We start from the raw sequence: 20,417 nt of genomic DNA on the forward strand, positions 1-20,417 counted from the left end.
TCAGAGATGGGGAATCAGAGGCGGGGAGTGAGATATGGGGAATCAGAGGCGGGGAATCAGAGGCGGGGAAACAGAGGCGGAGAATCAGACATGGGTAATCAGAGGCGGGGAATCAGAGGCAGGAAATCAGACACGGGGAATCAGAGGCGGGGAATCAGAGCTGGGAAATTAGAGGCAGGGAATCAGAGTTGGGGATTCAGAGGCGGGGAATCAGATATGGGGAAACAGAGGCGGGGAATCAGAGGCGGGCAAATAGAGGCGGGGAATCAGATATGGGGAAACAGAGGCGGGGAATCTGAGGCGGGGAAACAGAGGCGGCAAATCAGATATGGGGAATCAGAGGTGGGGAATCAGAGGTTGGGAATCAGAGGCAGGGAATCAGAGGCTGGGAATCAGATGCAGGGAATCAGATGCGGGGAATCAGAGGCGGGGAATCAGAGCTGGGGAATCAGAGGTGGGGAATCAAAGTTGGGGAATCAGAGGCGGGGACTTAGATATGGGGAAACAGAGGTGGGGAATCAGAGGCGGGGAAACAGAGGCGGTGAATCAGATATGGGGAATCAGAGGTGGGGAATCAGAGGCAGGGAATTAGATGTGCGGAATCAGAAATGGGGAATCAGAGGCAGGGAATCAGAATCAGAAGCAGGGAATCAGAGGCCGGGAATCAGAGGCCGGAATCAGATGCCGGGAATAAGAGGCCGGGAATCAGAGTCCGGGAATCAGAGTCCGGGAATCAGAGATGGGGAATCAGAGGCGGGGAGTGAGATATGGGGAATCAGAGGCGGGGAATCACAGGCGGGGAAACAGAGGCGAGGAATCAGATATGGGGAATCAGAGGTGGCGAATCAAAGGCGGTGAATCAGAGATGGGGAATCAGAGGCGGGGAATGAGAGGCAGGGAATCAAACACGGGGAATCAGAGGCGGGGAATCAGAGCTGGGTTATCAGAGGTGGGGAATCAGAGGTTGGGAATCAGAGGCAGGGAATCAGAGGCGGGGAATCAGAGGCAGGGAATCAGAGGCAGGGAATCAGATGTGCGGAATCGGAGATGGGGAATCAGAGGCAGGGAATCAGAGGCGAGGAATCAGAGGTGGGGATCAGAGGCCGGGAAACAGATATGGGGAAACAGAGGCGGGGAATCAGAGGCGGGGAAACAGAGGCGGGGAATCAGATATGGGGAATCAGAGGTGGGGTATCAGAGGTTGGGAATCAGAGGCAGGTAATCAGAGGCTTGGAATCAGATGCAGGGAATCAGATGCGGGGAATCAGAGGCGGGGAATCAGAGCTGGGGAATCAGAGGTGGGGAATCAGAGTTGGGGAATCAGAGGCGGGGACTTTGATATTGGGAAACAGAGGCGGGGAATCAGAGGCGGGGAAACAGAGGCGGGGAATCAGATATGGGGAATCAGAGGTGGGGAATCAGAGGCAGGGAATCAGATGTACGGAATCAGAGGCCGGGAATCAGAGGCCGGAATCAGATGCCGGGAATAAGAGGCCGGGAATCAGAGGTGGGGAATCAGAGTCCGGGAATCAGAGATGGGGATTCAGAGGCGGGGAATGAGATATGGGGAATCAGAGGCGGGGAATCAGAGGCGGGGAAACAGAGGCGGGGAATCAGATATGGGGAATCAGAGGTGGGGAATCAGGGGCGGGGTATCAGTGGCAGGGAATCAGAGGCGGGAAATCAGAGGACGGGAATCAGAGGCGGTGAATCAGAGGCGGGGAATCAGAGGTAGGGAATCGGATGTGCGGAATCAGAGATGGGGAATCAGAGGTGGGGAATCAGAGGCGGTGAATCAGACATGGGTAATCAGAGGCAGGGATTCAGAGGCAGGAAATCAGACACGGGGAATCAGAGGCGGGAAATCAGAGCTGGGGAATTAGATGCAGGGAATCAGAGTTGGGGATTCAGAGGCGGGGAAACAGAGGCGGGGAATCAGATATGGGGAATCAGAGGTGTGGAATCAGAGGTTGGGAATCAGAGGCAGGGAATCAGAGGCGGGGAAACAGAGGCGGGGAATCAGATATGGGGAATCAGAGGTGGCGAATCAAAGGCGGTGAAACAGAGATGGGGAATCAGGGCAGGGAATCAGAGGCAGGGGATCAAACACGGGGAATCAGAGCTGGGGAATCAGAGGCGGGGAATTAGAGTTGGGGAATCAGAGGAGGGGAATCAGAGGCGGGGAATCAGAGGTGGGGAATCAGAGGTTGGGAATCAGAGGCAGGGAATCAGAGGCGGGGAATCAGAGGCAGGGAATCAGAGGCAGGGAATCAGATGTGCGGAATCGGAGATGGGGAATCAGAGGCAGGGAATCAGAGGCGAGGAATCAGAGGTGGGGAATCAGAGGCCGGGAAACAGATATGGGGAAACAGAGGCGGGGAATCAGAGGCGGGGAAACAGAGGCGGGGAATCAGATATGGGGAATCAGAGGTGGGGTATCAGAGGTTGGGAATCAGAGGCAGGTAATCAGAGGCTTGGAATCAGATGCAGGGAATCAGATGCGGGGAATCAGAGGCGGGGAATCAGAGCTGGGGAATCAGAGGTGGGGAATCAGAGTTGGGGAATCAGAGGCGGGGACTTAGATATTGGGAAACAGAGGCGGGGAATCAGAGGCGGGGAAACAGAGGCGGGGAATCAGATATGGGGAATCAGAGGTGGGGAATCAGAGGCAGGGAATCAGATGTACGGAATCAGAGGCCGGGAATCAGAGGCCGGAATCAGATGCCGGGAATAAGAGGCCGGGAATCAGAGGTGGGGAATCAGAGTCCGGGAATCAGAGATGGGGATTCAGAGGCGGGGAATGAGATATGGGGAATCAGAGGCGGGGAATCAGAGGCGGGGAAACAGAGGCGGGGAATCAGATATGGGGAATCAGAGGTGGGGAATCAGGGGCGGGGTATCAGTGGCAGGGAATCAGAGGCGGGAAATCAGAGGCCGGGAATCAGAGGCGGTGAATCAGAGGCGGGGAATCAGAGGCAGGGAATCGGATGTGCGGAATCAGAGATGGGGAATCAGAGCTGGGGAATCAGAGGCGGTGAATCAGACATGGGTAATCAGAGGCAGGGATTCAGAGGCAGGAAATCAGACACGGGGAATCAGAGGCGGGGAATCAGAGCTGGGGAATTAGATGCAGGGAATCAGAGTTGGGGATTCAGAGGCGGGGAATCAGATATGGGGAAACAGAGGTGGGGAATCAGAGGTGGGCAAATAGAGGCGGGGAATCAGATATGGGGAAACAGAGGCGGGGAATCAGAGGCGTGGAAACAGAGGCGGGGAATCAGATATGGGGAATCAGAGGTGGGGAATCAGAGGTTGGGAATCAGAGGCAGCGAATCAGAGGCTGGGAATCAGATGCAGGGAATCAGATGCGGGGATCAGAGGCGGGGAATCAGAGCTGGGGAATCAGAGGTGGGGAATCAGAGTTGGGGAATCAGAGGCGGGGACTTAGATATGGGGAAACAGAGGCGGGGAATCAGAGGCGGGAAACAGAGGCGGGGAATCAGATATTGTGAATCAGAGGTGGGGAATCAGAGGCAGGGAATCAGATGTGCGGAATCAGAGATGGGCAATCAGAGGCAGGGAATCAGAATCAGAAGCAGGGAATAAGACGCGGGGAATCAGAGGCGGGGAATCAGAGCTGGGGAAGCAGAGGCAGTGAATCTGAGGCGGTGAATCAGAGGCAGGGAATCGGATGTGCGGAATCAGAGATGGGGAATCAGAGGTGGGGAATCAGAGGCGGTGAATCAGACATGGGTAATCAGAGGCGGGGAATCAGAGGCAGGAATTCAGACACGGGGAATCAGAGGCGGGGAATCAGAGCTGGGAAATTAGAGGCAGGGAATCAGAGTTGGGGATTCAGAGGCGGGGAATCAGATATGGGGAAACAGAGGCGGGGAATCAGAGGCGGGCAAATAGAGGCGGGGAATCAGATATGGGGAAACAGAGGCGGGGAATCAGAGGCGGGGAAACAGAGGCGGGGAATCAGATATGGGGAATCAGTGGTGGGGAATCAGAGGTTGGGAATCAGAGGCAGGGAATCAGAGGCTGGGAATCAGATGCAGGGAATCAGATGCGTGGAATCAGAGGCGGGGAATCAGAGCTGGGGAATCAGAGGTGGGGAATCAAAGTTGGGGAATCAGAGGCGGGGACTTAGATATTGGGAAACAGAGGCGGGGAATCAGAGGCGGGGAAACAGAGGCGGAGAATCAGACATGGGTAATCAGAGGCGGGGAATCAGAGGCAGGAAATCAGACACGGGGAATCAGAGGCGGGGAATCAGAGCTGGGAAATTAGAGGCAGGGAATCAGAGTTGGGGATTCAGAGGCGGGGAATCAGATATGGGGAAACAGAGGCGGGGAATCAGAGGCGGGCAAATAGAGGCGGGGAATCAGATATGGGGAAACAGAGGCGGGGAATCAGAGGCGGGGAAACAGAGGCGGGAAATCAGATATGGGGAATCAGAGGTGGGGAATCAGAGGTTGGGAATCAGAGGCAGGGAATCAGAGGCTGGGAATCAGATGCAGGGAATCAGATGCGGGGAATCAGAGGCGGGGAATCAGAGCTGGGGAATCAGAGGTGGGGAATCAAAGTTGGGGAATCAGAGGCGGGGACTTAGATATGGGGAAACAGAGGTGGGGAATCAGAGGCGGGGAAACAGAGGCGGGGAATCAGATATGGGGAATCAGAGGTGGGGAATCAGAGGCAGGGAATTAGATGTGCGGAATCAGAAATGGGGAATCAGAGGCAGGGAATCAGAATCAGAAGCAGGGAATCAGAGGCCGGGAATCAGAGGCCGGAATCAGATGCCGGGAATAAGAGGCCGGGAATCAGAGTCCGGGAATCAGAGTCCGGGAATCAGAGATGGGGAATCAGAGGCGGGGAGTGAGATATGGGGAATCAGAGGCGGGGAATCACAGGCGGGGAAACAGAGGCGAGGAATCAGATATGGGGAATCAGAGGTGGCGAATCAAAGGCGGTGAATCAGAGATGGGGAATCAGAGGCGGGGAATGAGAGGCAGGGAATCAAACACGGGGAATCAGAGGCGGGGAATCAGAGCTGGGTTATCAGAGGCGGGGAATCAGAGTTGGGGAATCAGAGGCAGGGAATCAGATGTGGGGAATCAGAGTCCGGGAATCAGAGATGGGGATTCAGAGGCGGGGAATGAGATATGGGGAATCAGAGGCGGGGAATCAGAGGCGGGGAAACAGAGGCGGGGAATCAGATATGGGGAATCAGAGGTGGGGAATCAGGGGTGGGGTATCAGTGGCAGGGAATCAGAGGCGGGAAATCAGAGGCCGGGAATCAGAGGCGGTGAATCAGAGGCGGGGAATCAGAGGCAGGGAATCGGATGTGCGGAATCAGAGATGGGGAATCAGAGGTGGGGAATCAGGGGCGGGGTATCAGTGGCAGGGAATCAGAGGCGGGAAATCAGAGGCCGGGAATCAGAGGCGGTGAATCAGAGGCGGGGAATCAGATATGGGGAATCAGAGGTGGGGAATCAGGGGCGGGGTATCAGTGGCAGGGAATCAGAGGCGGGAAATCAGAGGCCGGGAATCAGAGGCGGTGAATCAGAGGCGGGGAATCAGAGGCAGGGAATCGGATGTGCGGAATCAGAGATGGGGAATCAGAGGTGGGGAATCAGAGGCGGTGAATCAGACATGGGTAATCAGAGGCGGGGAATCAGAGGCAGGAAATCAGACACGGGGAATCATTGGCGGGGAATTAGAGCTGGGGAATTAGATGCAGGGAATCAGAGTTGGGGATTCAGAGGCGGGGAATCAGATATGGGGAAATAGAGGTGGGGAACCAGAGGTGGGCAAATAGAGGCGGGGAATCCGATATGGGGAAACAGAGGCGGGGAATCAGAGGCGTGGAAACAGAGGCGGGGAATCAGATATGGGGAATCAGAGGTGGGGAATCAGAGGTTGGGAATCAGAGGCAGGGAATCAGAGGCTGGGAATCAGATGCAGGGAATCAGATGCGGGGATCAGAGGCGGGGAATCAGAGCTGGGGAATCAGAGGTGGGGAATCAGAGTTGGGGAATCAGAGGCGGGGACTTAGATATGGGGAAACAGAGGCGGGGAATCAGAGGCGGGAAACAGAGGCGGGGAATCAGATATTGTGAATCAGAGGTGGGGAATCAGAGGCAGGGAATCAGATGTGCGGAATCAGAGATGGGGAATCAGAGGCAGGGAATCAGAATCAGAAGCAGGGAATAAGACGCGGGGAATCAGAGGCGGGGAATCAGAGCTGGGGAAGCAGAGGCAGTGAATCAGAGGCGGGGAATCAGAGGCAGGGAATCGGATGTGCGGAATCAGAGATGGTGAATCAGAGGTGGGGAATCAGAGGAGGTGAATCAGACATGGGTAATCAGAGGCGGGGAATCAGAGGCGAGGAATCAGAGGTGGGGAATCAGATGCCGGGAAACAGATATGGGGAAACAGAGGCGTGGAATCAGAGGCGGGGAAACAGAGGCGGGGAATCAGATATGGGGAATCAGAGGTGGGGTATCAGAGGTTGGGAATCAGAGGCAGGTAATCAGAGGCTTGGAATCAGATGCAGGGAATCAGATGCGGGGAATCAGAGGCGGGGAATCAGAGCTGGGGAATCAGAGGTGGGGAATCAGAGTTGGGGAATCAGAGGCGGGGACTTAGATATTGGGAAACAGAGGCGGGGAATCAGAGGCGGGGAAACAGAGGCGGGGAATCAGATATGGGGAATCAGAGGTGGGGAATCAGAGGCAGGGAATCAGATGTACGGAATCAGAGGCCGGGAATCAGAGGCCGGAATCAGATGCCGGGAATAAGAGGCCGGGAATCAGAGGTGGGGAATCAGAGTCCGGGAATCAGAGATGGGGATTCAGAGGCGGGGAATGAGATATGGGGAATCAGAGGCGGGGAATCAGAGGCGGGGAAACAGAGGCGGGGAATCAGATATGGGGAATCAGAGGTGATGAATCAGGGGCGGGGTATCAGTGGCAGGGAATCAGAGGCGGGAAATCAGAGGCCGGGAATCAGAGGCGGTGAATCAGAGGCGGGGAATCAGAGGCAGGGAATCGGATGTGCGGAATCAGAGATGGGGAATCAGAGCTGGGGAATCAGAGGCGGTGAATCAGACATGGGTAATCAGAGGCAGGGATTCAGAGGCAGGAAATCAGACACGGGGAATCAGAGGCGGGGAATCAGAGCTGGGGAATTAGATGCAGGGAATCAGAGTTGGGGATTCAGAGGCGGGGAATCAGATATGGGGAAACAGAGGTGGGGAATCAGAGGTGGGCAAATAGAGGCGGGGAATCAGATATGGGGAAACAGAGGCGGGGAATCAGAGGCGTGGAAACAGAGGCAGGGAATCAGATATGGGGAATCAGAGGTGGGGAATCAGAGGTTGGCAATCAGAGGCAGGGAATCAGAGGCTGGGAATCAGATGCAGGGAATCAGATGCGGGGATCAGAGGCGGGGAATCAGAGCTGTGGAATCAGAGGCGGGGACTTAGATATGGGGAAACAGAGGCGGGGAATCAGAGGCGGGAAACAGAGGCGGGGAATCAGATATTGTGAATCAGAGGTGGGGAATCAGAGGCAGGGAATCAGATGTGCGGAATCAGAGATGGGCAATCAGAGGCAGGGAATCAGAATCAGAAGCAGGGAATAAGACGCGGGGAATCAGAGGCGGGGAATCAGAGCTGGGGAAGCAGAGGCAGTGAATCTGAGGCGGTGAATCAGAGGCAGGGAATCGGATGTGCGGAATCAGAGATGGGGAATCAGAGGTGGGGAATCAGAGGCGGTGAATCAGACATGGGTAATCAGAGGCGGGGAATCAGAGGCAGGAATTCAGACACGGGGAATCAGAGGCGGGGAATCAGAGCTGGGAAATTAGAGGCAGGGAATCAGAGTTGGGGATTCAGAGGCGGGGAATCAGATATGGGGAAACAGAGGCGGGGAATCAGAGGCGGGCAAATAGAGGCGGGGAATCAGATATGGGGAAACAGAGGCGGGGAATCAGAGGCGGGGAAACAGAGGCGGGGAATCAGATATGGGGAATCAGTGGTGGGGAATCAGAGGTTGGGAATCAGAGGCAGGGAATCAGAGGCTGGGAATCAGATGCAGGGAATCAGATGCGTGGAATCAGAGGCGGTGAATCAGAGCTGGGGAATCAGAGGTGGGGAATCAAAGTTGGGGAATCAGAGGCGGGGACTTAGATATTGGGAAACAGAGGCGGGGAATCAGAGGCGGGGAAACAGAGGCGGAGAATCAGACATGGGTAATCAGAGGCGGGGAATCAGAGGCAGGAAATCAGACACGGGGAATCAGAGGCGGGGAATCAGAGCTGGGAAATTAGAGGCAGGGAATCAGAGTTGGGGATTCAGAGGCGGGGAATCAGATATGGGGAAACAGAGGCGGGGAATCAGAGGCGGGCAAATAGAGGCGGGGAATCCGATATGGGGAAACAGAGGCGGGGAATCAGAGGCGTGGAAACAGAGGCGGGGAATCAGATATGGGGAATCAGAGGTGGGGAATCAGAGGTTGGGAATCAGAGGCAGGGAATCAGAGGCTGGGAATCAGATGCAGGGAATCAGATGCGGGGATCAGAGGCGGGGAATCAGAGCTGGGGAATCAGAGGTGGGGAATCAGAGTTGGGGAATCAGAGGCGGGGACTTAGATATGGGGAAACAGAGGCGGGGAATCAGAGGCGGGAAACAGAGGCGGGGAATCAGATATTGTGAATCAGAGGTGGGGAATCAGAGGCAGGGAATCAGATGTGCGGAATCAGAGATGGGGAATCAGAGGCAGGGAATCAGAATCAGAAGCAGGGAATAAGACGCGGGGAATCAGAGGCGGGGAATCAGAGCTGGGGAAGCAGAGGCAGTGAATCAGAGGCGGGGAATCAGAGGCAGGGAATCGGATGTGCGGAATCAGAGATGGTGAATCAGAGGTGGGGAATCAGAGGAGGTGAATCAGACATGGGTAATCAGAGGCGGGGAATCAGAGGCGAGGAATCAGAGGTGGGGAATCAGAGGCCGGGAAACAGATATGGGGAAACAGAGGCGGGGAATCAGAGGCGGGGAAACAGAGGCGGGGAATCAGATATGGGGAATCAGAGGTGGGGTATCAGAGGTTGGGAATCAGAGGCAGGTAATCAGAGGCTTGGAATCAGATGCAGGGAATCAGATGCGGGGAATCAGAGGCGGGGAATCAGAGCTGGGGAATCAGAGGTGGGGAATCAGAGTTGGGGAATCAGAGGCGGGGACTTAGATATTGGGAAACAGAGGCGGGGAATCAGAGGCGGGGAAACAGAGGCGGGGAATCAGATATGGGGAATCAGAGGTGGGGAATCAGAGGCAGGGAATCAGATGTACGGAATCAGAGGCCGGGAATCAGAGGCCGGAATCAGATGCCGGGAATAAGAGGCCGGGAATCAGAGGTGGGGAATCAGAGTCCGGGAATCAGAGATGGGGATTCAGAGGCGGGGAATGAGATATGGGGAATCAGAGGCGGGGAATCAGAGGCGGGGAAACAGAGGCGGGGAATCAGATATGGGGAATCAGAGGTGGGGAATCAGGGGCGGGGTATCAGTGGCAGGGAATCAGAGGCGGGAAATCAGAGGCCGGGAATCAGAGGCGGTGAATCAGAGGCGGGGAATCAGAGGCAGGGAATCGGATGTGCGGAATCAGAGATGGGGAATCAGAGCTGGGGAATCAGAGGCGGTGAATCAGACATGGGTAATCAGAGGCAGGGATTCAGAGGCAGGAAATCAGACACGGGGAATCAGAGGCGGGGAATCAGAGCTGGGGAATTAGATGCAGGGAATCAGAGTTGGGGATTCAGAGGCGGGGAATCAGATATGGGGAAACAGAGGTGGGGAATCAGAGGTGGGCAAATAGAGGCGGGGAATCAGATATGGGGAAACAGAGGCGGGGAATCAGAGGCGTGGAAACAGAGGCAGGGAATCAGATATGGGGAATCAGAGGTGGGGAATCAGAGGTTGGCAATCAGAGGCAGGGAATCAGAGGCTGGGAATCAGATGCAGGGAATCAGATGCGGGGATCAGAGGCGGGGAATCAGAGCTGGGGAATCAGAGGCGGGGACTTAGATATGGGGAAACAGAGGCGGGGAATCAGAGGCGGGAAACAGAGGCGGGGAATCAGATATTGTGAATCAGAGGTGGGGAATCAGAGGCAGGGAATCAGATGTGCGGAATCAGAGATGGGCAATCAGAGGCAGGGAATCAGAATCAGAAGCAGGGAATAAGACGCGGGGAATCAGAGGCGGGGAATCAGAGCTGGGGAAGCAGAGGCAGTGAATCTGAGGCGGTGAATCAGAGGCAGGGAATCGGATGTGCGGAATCAGAGATGGGGAATCAGAGGTGGGGAATCAGAGGCGGTGAATCAGACATGGGTAATCAGAGGCGGGGAATCAGAGGCAGGAATTCAGACACGGGGAATCAGAGGCGGGGAATCAGAGCTGGGAAATTAGAGGCAGGGAATCAGAGTTGGGGATTCAGAGGCGGGGAATCAGATATGGGGAAACAGAGGCGGGGAATCAGAGGCGGGCAAATAGAGGCGGGGAATCAGATATGGGGAAACAGAGGCGGGGAATCAGAGGCGGGGAAACAGAGGCGGGGAATCAGATATGGGGAATCAGTGGTGGGGAATCAGAGGTTGGGAATCAGAGGCAGGGAATCAGAGGCTGGGAATCAGATGCAGGGAATCAGATGCGTGGAATCAGAGGCGGTGAATCAGAGCTGGGGAATCAGAGGTGGGGAATCAAAGTTGGGGAATCAGAGGCGGGGACTTAGATATTGGGAAACAGAGGCGGGGAATCAGAGGCGGGGAAACAGAGGCGGAGAATCAGACATGGGTAATCAGAGGCGGGGAATCAGAGGCAGGAAATCAGACACGGGGAATCAGAGGCGGGGAATCAGAGCTGGGAAATTAGAGGCAGGGAATCAGAGTTGGGGATTCAGAGGCGGGGAATCAGATATGGGGAAACAGAGGCGGGGAATCAGAGGCGGGCAAATAGAGGCGGGGAATCAGATATGGGGAAACAGAGGCGGGGAATCAGAGGCGGGGAAACAGAGGCGGGAAATCAGATATGGGGAATCAGAGGTGGGGAATCAGAGGTTGGGAATCAGAGGCAGGGAATCAGAGGCTGGGAATCAGATGCAGGGAATCAGATGCGGGGAATCAGAGGCGGGGAATCAGAGCTGGGGAATCAGAGGTGGGGAATCAAAGTTGGGGAATCAGAGGCGGGGACTTAGATATGGGGAAACAGAGGTGGGGAATCAGAGGCGGGGAAACAGAGGCGGTGAATCAGATATGGGGAATCAGAGGTGGGGAATCAGAGGCAGGGAATTAGATGTGCGGAATCAAAAATGGGGAATCAGAGGCAGGGAATCAGAATCAGAAGCAGGGAATCAGAGGCCGGGAATCAGAGGCCGGAATCAGATGCCGGGAATAAGAGGCCGGGAATCAGAGTCCGGGAATCAGAGTCCGGGAATCAGAGATGGGGAATCAGAGGCGGGGAGTGAGATATGGGGAATCAGAGGCGGGGAATCACAGGCGGGGAAACAGAGGCGAGGAATCAGATATGGGGAATCAGAGGTGGCGAATCAAAGGCGGTGAATCAGAGATGGGGAATCAGAGGCGGGGAATGAGAGGCAGGGAATCAAACACGGGGAATCAGAGGCGGGGAATCAGAGCTGGGTTATCAGAGGTGGGGAATCAGAGGTTGGGAATCAGAGGCAGGGAATCAGAGGCGGGGAATCAGAGGCAGGGTATCAGAGGCAGGGAATCAGATGTGCGGAATCGGAGATGGGGAATCAGAGGCAGGGAATCAGAGGCGAGGAATCAGAGGTGGGGAATCAGAGGCCGGGAAACAGATATGGGGAAACAGAGGCGGGGAATCAGAGGCGGGGAAACAGAGGCGGGGAATCAGATATGGGGAATCAGAGGTGGGGTATCAGAGGTTGGGAATCTGAGGCAGGTAATCAGAGGCTTGGAATCAGATGCAGGGAATCAGATGCGGGGAATCAGAGGCGGGGAATCAGAGCTGGGGAATCAGAGGTGGGGAATCAGAGTTGGGGAATCAGAGGCGGGGACTTAGATATTGGGAAACAGAGGCGGGGAATCAGAGGCGGGGAAACAGAGGCGGGGAATCAGATATGGGGAATCAGAGGTGGGGAATCAGAGGCAGGGAATCAGATGTACGGAATCAGAGGCCGGGAATCAGAGGCCGGAATCAGATGCCGGGAATAAGAGGCCGGGAATCAGAGGTGGGGAATCAGAGTCCGGGAATCAGAGATGGGGATTCAGAGGCGGGGAATGAGATATGGGGAATCAGAGGCGGGGAATCAGAGGCGGGGAAACAGAGGCGGGGAATCAGATATGGGGAATCAGAGGTGGGGAATCAGGGGCGGGGTATCAGTGGCAGGGAATCAGAGGCGGGAAATCAGAGGCCGGGAATCAGAGGCGGTGAATCAGAGGCGGGGAATCAGAGGTAGGGAATCGGATGTGCAGAATCAGAGATGGGGAATCAGAGGTGGGGAATCAGAGGCGGTGAATCAGACATGGGTAATCAGAGGCAGGGATTCAGAGGCAGGAAATCAGACACGGGGAATCAGAGGCGGGGAATCAGAGCTGGGGAATTAGATGCAGGGAATCAGAGTTGGGGATTCAGAGGCGGGGAAACAGAGGCGGGGAATCAGATATGGGGAATCAGAGGTGTGGAATCAGAGGTTGGGAATCAGAGGCAGGGAATCAGAGGCGGGGAAACAGAGGCGGGGAATCAGATATGGGGAATCAGAGGTGGCGAATCAAAGGCGGTGAAACAGAGATGGGGAATCAGGGCAGGGAATCAGAGGCAGGGGATCAAACACGGGGAATCAGAGCTGGGGAATCAGAGGCGGAGAATTAGAGTTGGGGAATCAGAGGAGGGGAATCAGAGGCGGGGAAACAGAGGCGGGGAATCAGATATGGGGAATCAGAGGTGGGGAATCAGAGGTTGGGAATCAGAGGCAGGGAATCAGAGGCGGGGAATCAGAGGCAGGGAATCAGAGGCAGGGAATCAGATGTGCGGAATCGGAGATGGGGAATCAGAGGCAGGGAATCAGAGGCGAGGAATCAGAGGTGGGGAATCAGAGGCCGGGAAACAGATATGGGGAAACAGAGGCGGGGAATCAGAGGCGGGGAAACAGAGGCGGGGAATCAGATATGGGGAATCAGAGGTGGGGTATCAGAGGTTGGGAATCAGAGGCAGGTAATCAGAGGCTTGGAATCAGATGCAGGGAATCAGATGCGGGGAATCAGAGGCGGGGAATCAGAGCTGGGGAATCAGAGGTGGGGAATCAGAGTTGGGGAATCAGAGGCGGGGACTTAGATATTGGGAAACAGAGGCGGGGAATCAGAGGCGGGGAAACAGAGGCGGGGAATCAGATATGGGGAATCAGAGGTGGGGAATCAGAGGCAGGGAATCAGATGTACGGAATCAGAGGCCGGGAATCAGAGGCCGGAATCAGATGCCGGGAATAAGAGGCCGGGAATCAGAGGTGGGGAATCAGAGTCCGGGAATCAGAGATGGGGATTCAGAGGCGGGGAATGAGATATGGGGAATCAGAGGCGGGGAATCAGAGGCGGGGAAACAGAGGCGGGGAATCAGATATGGGGAATCAGAGGTGGGGAATCAGGGGCGGGGTATCAGTGGCAGGGAATCAGAGGCGGGAAATCAGAGGCCGGGAATCAGAGGCGGTGAATCAGAGGCGGGGAATCAGAGGCAGGGAATCGGATTTGCGGAATCAGAGATGGGGAATCAGAGCTGGGGAATCAGAGGCGGTGAATCAGACATGGGTAATCAGAGGCAGGGATTCAGAGGCAGGAAATCAGACACGGGGAATCAGAGGCGGGGAATCAGAGCTGGGGAATTAGATGCAGGGAATCAGAGTTGGGGATTCAGAGGCGGGGAATCAGATATGGGGAAACAGAGGTGGGGAATCAGAGGTGGGCAAATAGAGGCGGGGAATCAGATATGGGGAAACAGAGGCGGGGAATCAGAGGCGTGGAAACAGAGGCGGGGAATCAGATATGGGGAATCAGAGGTGGGGAATCAGAGGTTGGGAATCAGAGGCAGTGAATCAGAGGCTGGGAATCAGATGCAGGGAATCAGATGCGGGGATCAGAGGCGGGGAATCAGAGCTGGGGAATCAGAGGTGGGGAATCAGAGTTGGGGAATCAGAGGCGGGGACTTAGATATGGGAAACAGAGGCGGGGAATCAGAGGCGGGAAACAGAGGCGGGGAATCAGATATTGTGAATCAGAGGTGGGGAATCAGAGGCAGGGAATCAGATGTGCGGAATCAGAGATGGGCAATCAGAGGCAGGGAATCAGAATCAGAAGCAGGGAATAAGACGCGGGGAATCAGAGGCGGGGAATCAGAGCTGGGGAAGCAGAGGCAGTGAATCTGAGGCGGTGAATCAGAGGCAGGGAATCGGATGTGCGGAATCAGAGATGGGGAATCAGAGGTGGGGAATCAGAGGCGGTGAATCAGACATGGGTAATCAGAGGCGGGGAATCAGAGGCAGGAATTCAGACACGGGGAATCAGAGGCGGGGAATCAGAGCTGGGAAATTAGAGGCAGGGAATCAGAGTTGGGGATTCAGAGGCGGGGAATCAGATATGGGGAAACAGAGGCGGGGAATCAGAGGCGGGCAAATAGAGGCGGGGAATCAGATATGCGGAAACAGAGGCGGGGAATCAGAGGCGGGGAAACAGAGGCGGGGAATCAGATATGGGGAATCAGTGGTGGGGAATCAGAGGTTGGGAATCAGAGGCAGGGAATCAGAGGCTGCGAATCAGATGCAGGGAATCAGATGCGTGGAATCAGAGGCGGGGAATCAGAGCTGGGGAATCAGAGGTGGGGAATCAAAGTTGGGGAATCAGAGGCGGGGACTTAGATATTGGGAAACAGAGGCGGGGAATCAGAGGCGGGGAAACAGAGGCGGAGAATCAGACATGGGTAATCAGAGGCGGGGAATCAGAGGCAGGAAATCAGACACGGGGAATCAGAGGCGTGGAATCAGAGCTGGGATATTAGAGGCAGGGAATCAGAGTTGGGGATTCAGAGGCGGGGAATCAGATATGGGGAAACAGAGGCGGGGAATCAGAGGCGGGCAAATAGAGGCGGGGAATCAGATATGGGGAAACAGAGGCAGGGAATCAGAGGCGGGGAAACAGAGGCGGGAAATCAGATATGGGGAATCAGAGGTGGGGAATCAGAGGTTGGGAATCAGAGGCAGGGAATCAGAGGCTGGGAATCAGATGCAGGGAATCAGATGCGGGGAATCAGAGGCGGGGAATCAGAGCTGGGGAATCAGAGGTGGGGAATCAAAGTTGGGGAATCAGAGGCGGGGACTTAGATATGGGGAAACAGAGGTGGGGAATCAGAGGCGGGGAAACAGAGGCGGGGAATCAGATATGGGGAATCAGAGGTGGGGAATCAGAGGCAGGGAATTAGATGTGCGGAATCAGAAATGGGGAATCAGAGGCAGGGAATCAGGATCAGAAGCAGGGAATCAGAGGCCGGGAATCAGAGGCCGGAATCAGATGCCGGGAATAAGAGGCCGGGAATCAGAGTCCGGGAATCAGAGTCCGGGAATCAGAGATGGGGAATCAGAGGCGGGGAGTGAGATATGGGGAATCAGAGGCGGGGAATCAGAGGCGGGGAAACAGAGGCGGAGAATCAGACATGGGTAATCAGAGGCGGGGAATCAGAGGCAGGAAATCAGACACGGGGAATCAGAGGCGGGGAATCAGAGCTGGGAAATTAGAGGCAGGGAATCAGAGTTGGGGATTCAGAGGCGGGGAATCAGATATGGGGAAACAGAGGCGGGGAATCAGAGGCGGGCAAATAGAGGCGGGGAATCAGATATGGGGAAACAGAGGCGGGGAATCAGAGGCGGGGAAACAGAGGCGGGAAATCAGATATGGGGAATCAGAGGTGGGGAATCAGAGGTTGGGAATCAGAGGCAGGGAATCAGAGGCTGGGAATCAGATGCAGGGAATCAGATGCGGGGAATCAGAGGCGGGGAATCAGAGCTGGGGAATCAGAGGTGGGGAATCAAAGTTGGGGAATCAGAGGCGGGGACTTAGATATGGGGAAACAGAGGTGGGGAATCAGAGGCGGGGAAACAGAGGCGGTGAATCAGATATGGGGAATCAGAGGTGGGGAATCAGAGGCAGGGAATTAGATGTGCGGAATCAGAAATGGGGAATCAGAGGCAGGGAATCAGAATCAGAAGCAGGGAATCAGAGGCCGGGAATCAGAGGCCGGAATCAGATGCCGGGAATAAGAGGCCGGGAATCAGAGTCCGGGAATCAGAGTCCGGGAATCAGAGATGGGGAATCAGAGGCGGGGAGTGAGATATGGGGAATCAGAGGCGGGGAATCACAGGCGGGGAAACAGAGGCGAGGAATCAGATATGGGGAATCAGAGGTGGCGAATCAAAGGCGGTGAATCAGAGATGGGGAATCAGAGGCGGGGAATGAGAGGCAGGGAATCAAACACGGGGAATCAGAGGCGGGGAATCAGAGCTGGGTTATCAGAGGTGGGGAATCAGAGGTTGGGAATCAGAGGCAGGGAATCAGAGGCGGGGAATCAGAGGCAGGGAATCAGAGGCAGGGAATCAGATGTGCGGAATCGGAGATGGGGAATCAGAGGCAGGGAATCAGAGGCGAGGAATCAGAGGTGGGGAATCAGAGGCCGGGAAACAGATATGGGGAAACAGAGGCGGGGAATCAGAGGCGGGGAAACAGAGGCGAGGAATCAGATATGGGGAATCAGAGGTGGGGTATCAGAGGTTGGGAATCAGAGGCAGGTAATCAGAGGCTTGGAATCAGATGCAGGGAATCAGATGCGGGGAATCAGAGGCGGGGAATCAGAGCTGGGGAATCAGAGGTGGGGAATCAGAGTTGGGGAATCAGAGGCGGGGACTTAGATATTGGGAAACAGAGGCGGGGAATCAGAGGCGGGGAAACAGAGGCGGGGAATCAGATATGGGGAATCAGAGGTGGGGAATCAGAGGCAGGGAATCAGATGTACGGAATCAGAGGCCGGGAATCAGAGGCCGGAATCAGATGCCGGGAATAAGAGGCCGGGAATCAGAGGTGGGGAATCAGAGTCCGGGAATCAGAGATGGGGATTCAGAGGCGGGGAATGAGATATGGGGAATCAGAGGCGGGGAATCAGAGGCGGGGAAACAGAGGCGGGGAATCAGATATGGGGAATCAGAGGTGGGGAATCAGGGGCGGGGTATCAGTGGCAGGGAATCAGAGGCGGGAAATCAGAGGCCGGGAATCAGAGGCGGTGAATCAGAGGCGGGGAATCAGAGGTAGGGAATCGGATGTGCGGAATCAGAGATGGGGAATCAGAGGTGGGGAATCAGAGGCGGTGAATCAGACATGGGTAATCAGAGGCAGGGATTCAGAGGCAGGAAATCAGACACGGGGAATCAGAGGCGGGGAATCAGAGCTGGGGAATTAGATGCAGGGAATCAGAGTTGGGGATTCAGAGGCGGGGAAACAGAGGCGGGGAATCAGATATGGGGAATCAGAGGTGTGGAATCAGAGGTTGGGAATCAGAGGCAGGGAATCAGAGGCGGGGAAACAGAGGCGGGGAATCAGATATGGGGAATCAGAGGTGGCGAATCAAAGGCGGTGAAACAGAGATGGGGAATCAGGGCAGGGAATCAGAGGCAGGGGATCAAACACGGGGAATCAGAGCTGGGGAATCAGAGGCGGGGAATTAGAGTTGGGGAATCAGAGGAGGGGAATCAGAGGCGGGGAAACAGAGGCGGGGAATCAGATATGGGGAATCAGAGGTGGGGAATCAGAGGTTGGGAATTCGAGGCAGGGAATCAGAGGCGGGGAATCAGAGGCAGGGAATCAGAGGCAGGGAATCAGATGAGCGGAATCGGAGATGGGGAATCAGAGGCAGGGAATCAGAGGCGAGGAATCAGAGGTGGGGAATCAGAGGCCGGGAAACAGATATGGGGAAACAGAGGCGGGGAATCAGAGGCGGGGAAACAGAGGCGGGGAATCAGATATGGGGAATCAGAGGTGGGGTATCAGAGGTTGGGAATCAGAGGCAGGTAATCAGAGGCTTGGAATCAGATGCAGGGAATCAGATGCGGGGAATCAGAGGTGGGGAATCAGAGCTGGGGAACCAGAGGTGGGGAATCAGAGTTGGGGAATCAGAGGCGGGGACTTAGATATTGGGAAACAGAGGCGGGGAATCAGAGGCGGGGAAACAGAGGCGGGGAATCAGATATGGGGAATCAGAGGTGGGGAATCAGAGGCAGGGAATCAGATGTACGGAATCAGAGGCCGGGAATCAGAGGCCGGAATCAGATGCCGGGAATAAGAGGCCGGGAATCAGAGGTGGGGAATCAGAGTCCGGGAATCAGAGATGGGGATTCAGAGGCGGGGAATGAGATATGGGGAATCAGAGGCGGGGAATCAGAGGCGGGGAAACAGAGGCGGGGAATCAGATATGGGGAATCAGAGGTGGGGAATCAGGGGCGGGGTATCAGTGGCAGGGAATCAGAGGCGGGAAATCAGAGGCCGGGAATCAGAGGCGGTGAATCAGAGGCGGGGAATCAGAGGCAGGGAATCGGATGTGCGGAATCAGAGATGGGGAATCAGAGCTGGGGAATCAGAGGCGGTGAATCAGACATGGGTAATCAGAGGCAGGGATTCAGAGGCAGGAAATCAGACACGGGGAATCAGAGGCGGGGAATCAGAGCTGGGGAATTAGATGCAGGGAATCAGAGTTGGGGATTCAGAGGCGGGGAATCAGATATGGGGAAACAGAGGTGGGGAATCAGAGGTGGGCAAATAGAGGCGGGGAATCAGATATGGGGAAACAGAGGCGGGGAATCAGAGGCGTGGAAACAGAGGCGGGGAATCAGATATGGGGAATCAGAGGTGGGGAATCAGAGGTTGGGAATCAGAGGCAGGGAATCAGAGGCTGGGAATCAGATGCAGGGAATCAGATGCGGGGATCAGAGGCGGGGAATCAGAGCTGGGGAATCAGAGTTGGGGAATCAGAGGCGGGGACTTAGATATGGGGAAACAGAGGCGGGGAATCAGAGGCGGGAAACAGAGGCGGGGAATCAGATATTGTGAATCAGAGGTGGGGAATCAGAGGCAGGGAATCAGATGTGCGGAATCAGAGATGGGCAATCAGAGGCAGGGAATCAGAATCAGAAGCAGGGAATAAGACGCGGGGAATCAGAGGCGGGGAATCAGAGCTGGGGAAGCAGAGGCAGTGAATCTGAGGCGGTGAATCAGAGGCAGGGAATCGGATGTGCGGAATCAGAGATGGGGAATCAGAGGTGGGGAATCAGAGGCGGTGAATCAGACATGGGTAATCAGAGGCGGGGAATCAGAGGCAGGAATTCAGACACGGGGAATCAGAGGCGGGGAATCAGAGCTGGGAAATTAGAGGCAGGGAATCAGAGTTGGGGATTCAGAGGCGGGGAATCAGATATGGGGAAACAGAGGCGGGGAATCAGAGGCGGGCAAATAGAGGCGGGGAATCAGATATGGGGAAACAGAGGCGGGGAATCAGAGGCGGGGAAACAGAGGCGGGGAATCAGATATGGGGAATCAGTGGTGGGGAATCAGAGGTTGGGAATCAGAGGCAGGGAATCAGAGGCTGGGAATCAGATGCAGGGAATCAGATGCGTGGAATCAGAGGCGGGGAATCAGAGCTGGGGAATCAGAGGTGGGGAATCAAAGTTGGGGAATCAGAGGCGGGGACTTAGATATTGGGAAACAGAGGCGGGGAATCAGAGGCGGGGAAACAGAGGCGGAGAATCAGACATGGGTAATCAGAGGCGGGGAATCAGAGGCAGGAAATCAGACACGGGGAATCAGAGGCGGGGAATCAGAGCTGGGAAATTAGAGGCAGGGAATCAGAGTTGGGGATTCAGAGGCGGGGAATCAGATATGGGGAAACAGAGGCGGGGAATCAGAGGCGGGCAAATAGAGGCGGGGAATCAGATATGGGGAAACAGAGGCGGGGAATCAGAGGCGGGGAAACAGAGGCGGGAAATCAGATATGGGGAATCAGAGGTGGGGAATCAGAGGTTGGGAATCAGAGGCAGGGAATCAGAGGCTGGGAATCAGATGCAGGGAATCAGATGCGGGGAATCAGAGGCGGGGAATCAGAGCTGGGGAATCAGAGGTGGGGAATCAAAGTTGGGGAATCAGAGGCGGGGACTTAGATATGGGGAAACAGAGGTGGGGAATCAGAGGCGGGGAAACAGAGGCGGGGAATCAGATATGGGGAATCAGAGGTGGGGAATCAGAGGCAGGGAATTAGATGTGCGGAATCAGAAATGTGGAATCAGAGGCAGGGAATCAGTAT

This window comes from Narcine bancroftii, chromosome 2 (assembly GCF_036971445.1).
Source record: "Narcine bancroftii isolate sNarBan1 chromosome 2, sNarBan1.hap1, whole genome shotgun sequence".
In the NCBI taxonomy this organism is placed as follows: domain Eukaryota; kingdom Metazoa; phylum Chordata; class Chondrichthyes; order Torpediniformes; family Narcinidae; genus Narcine; species Narcine bancroftii.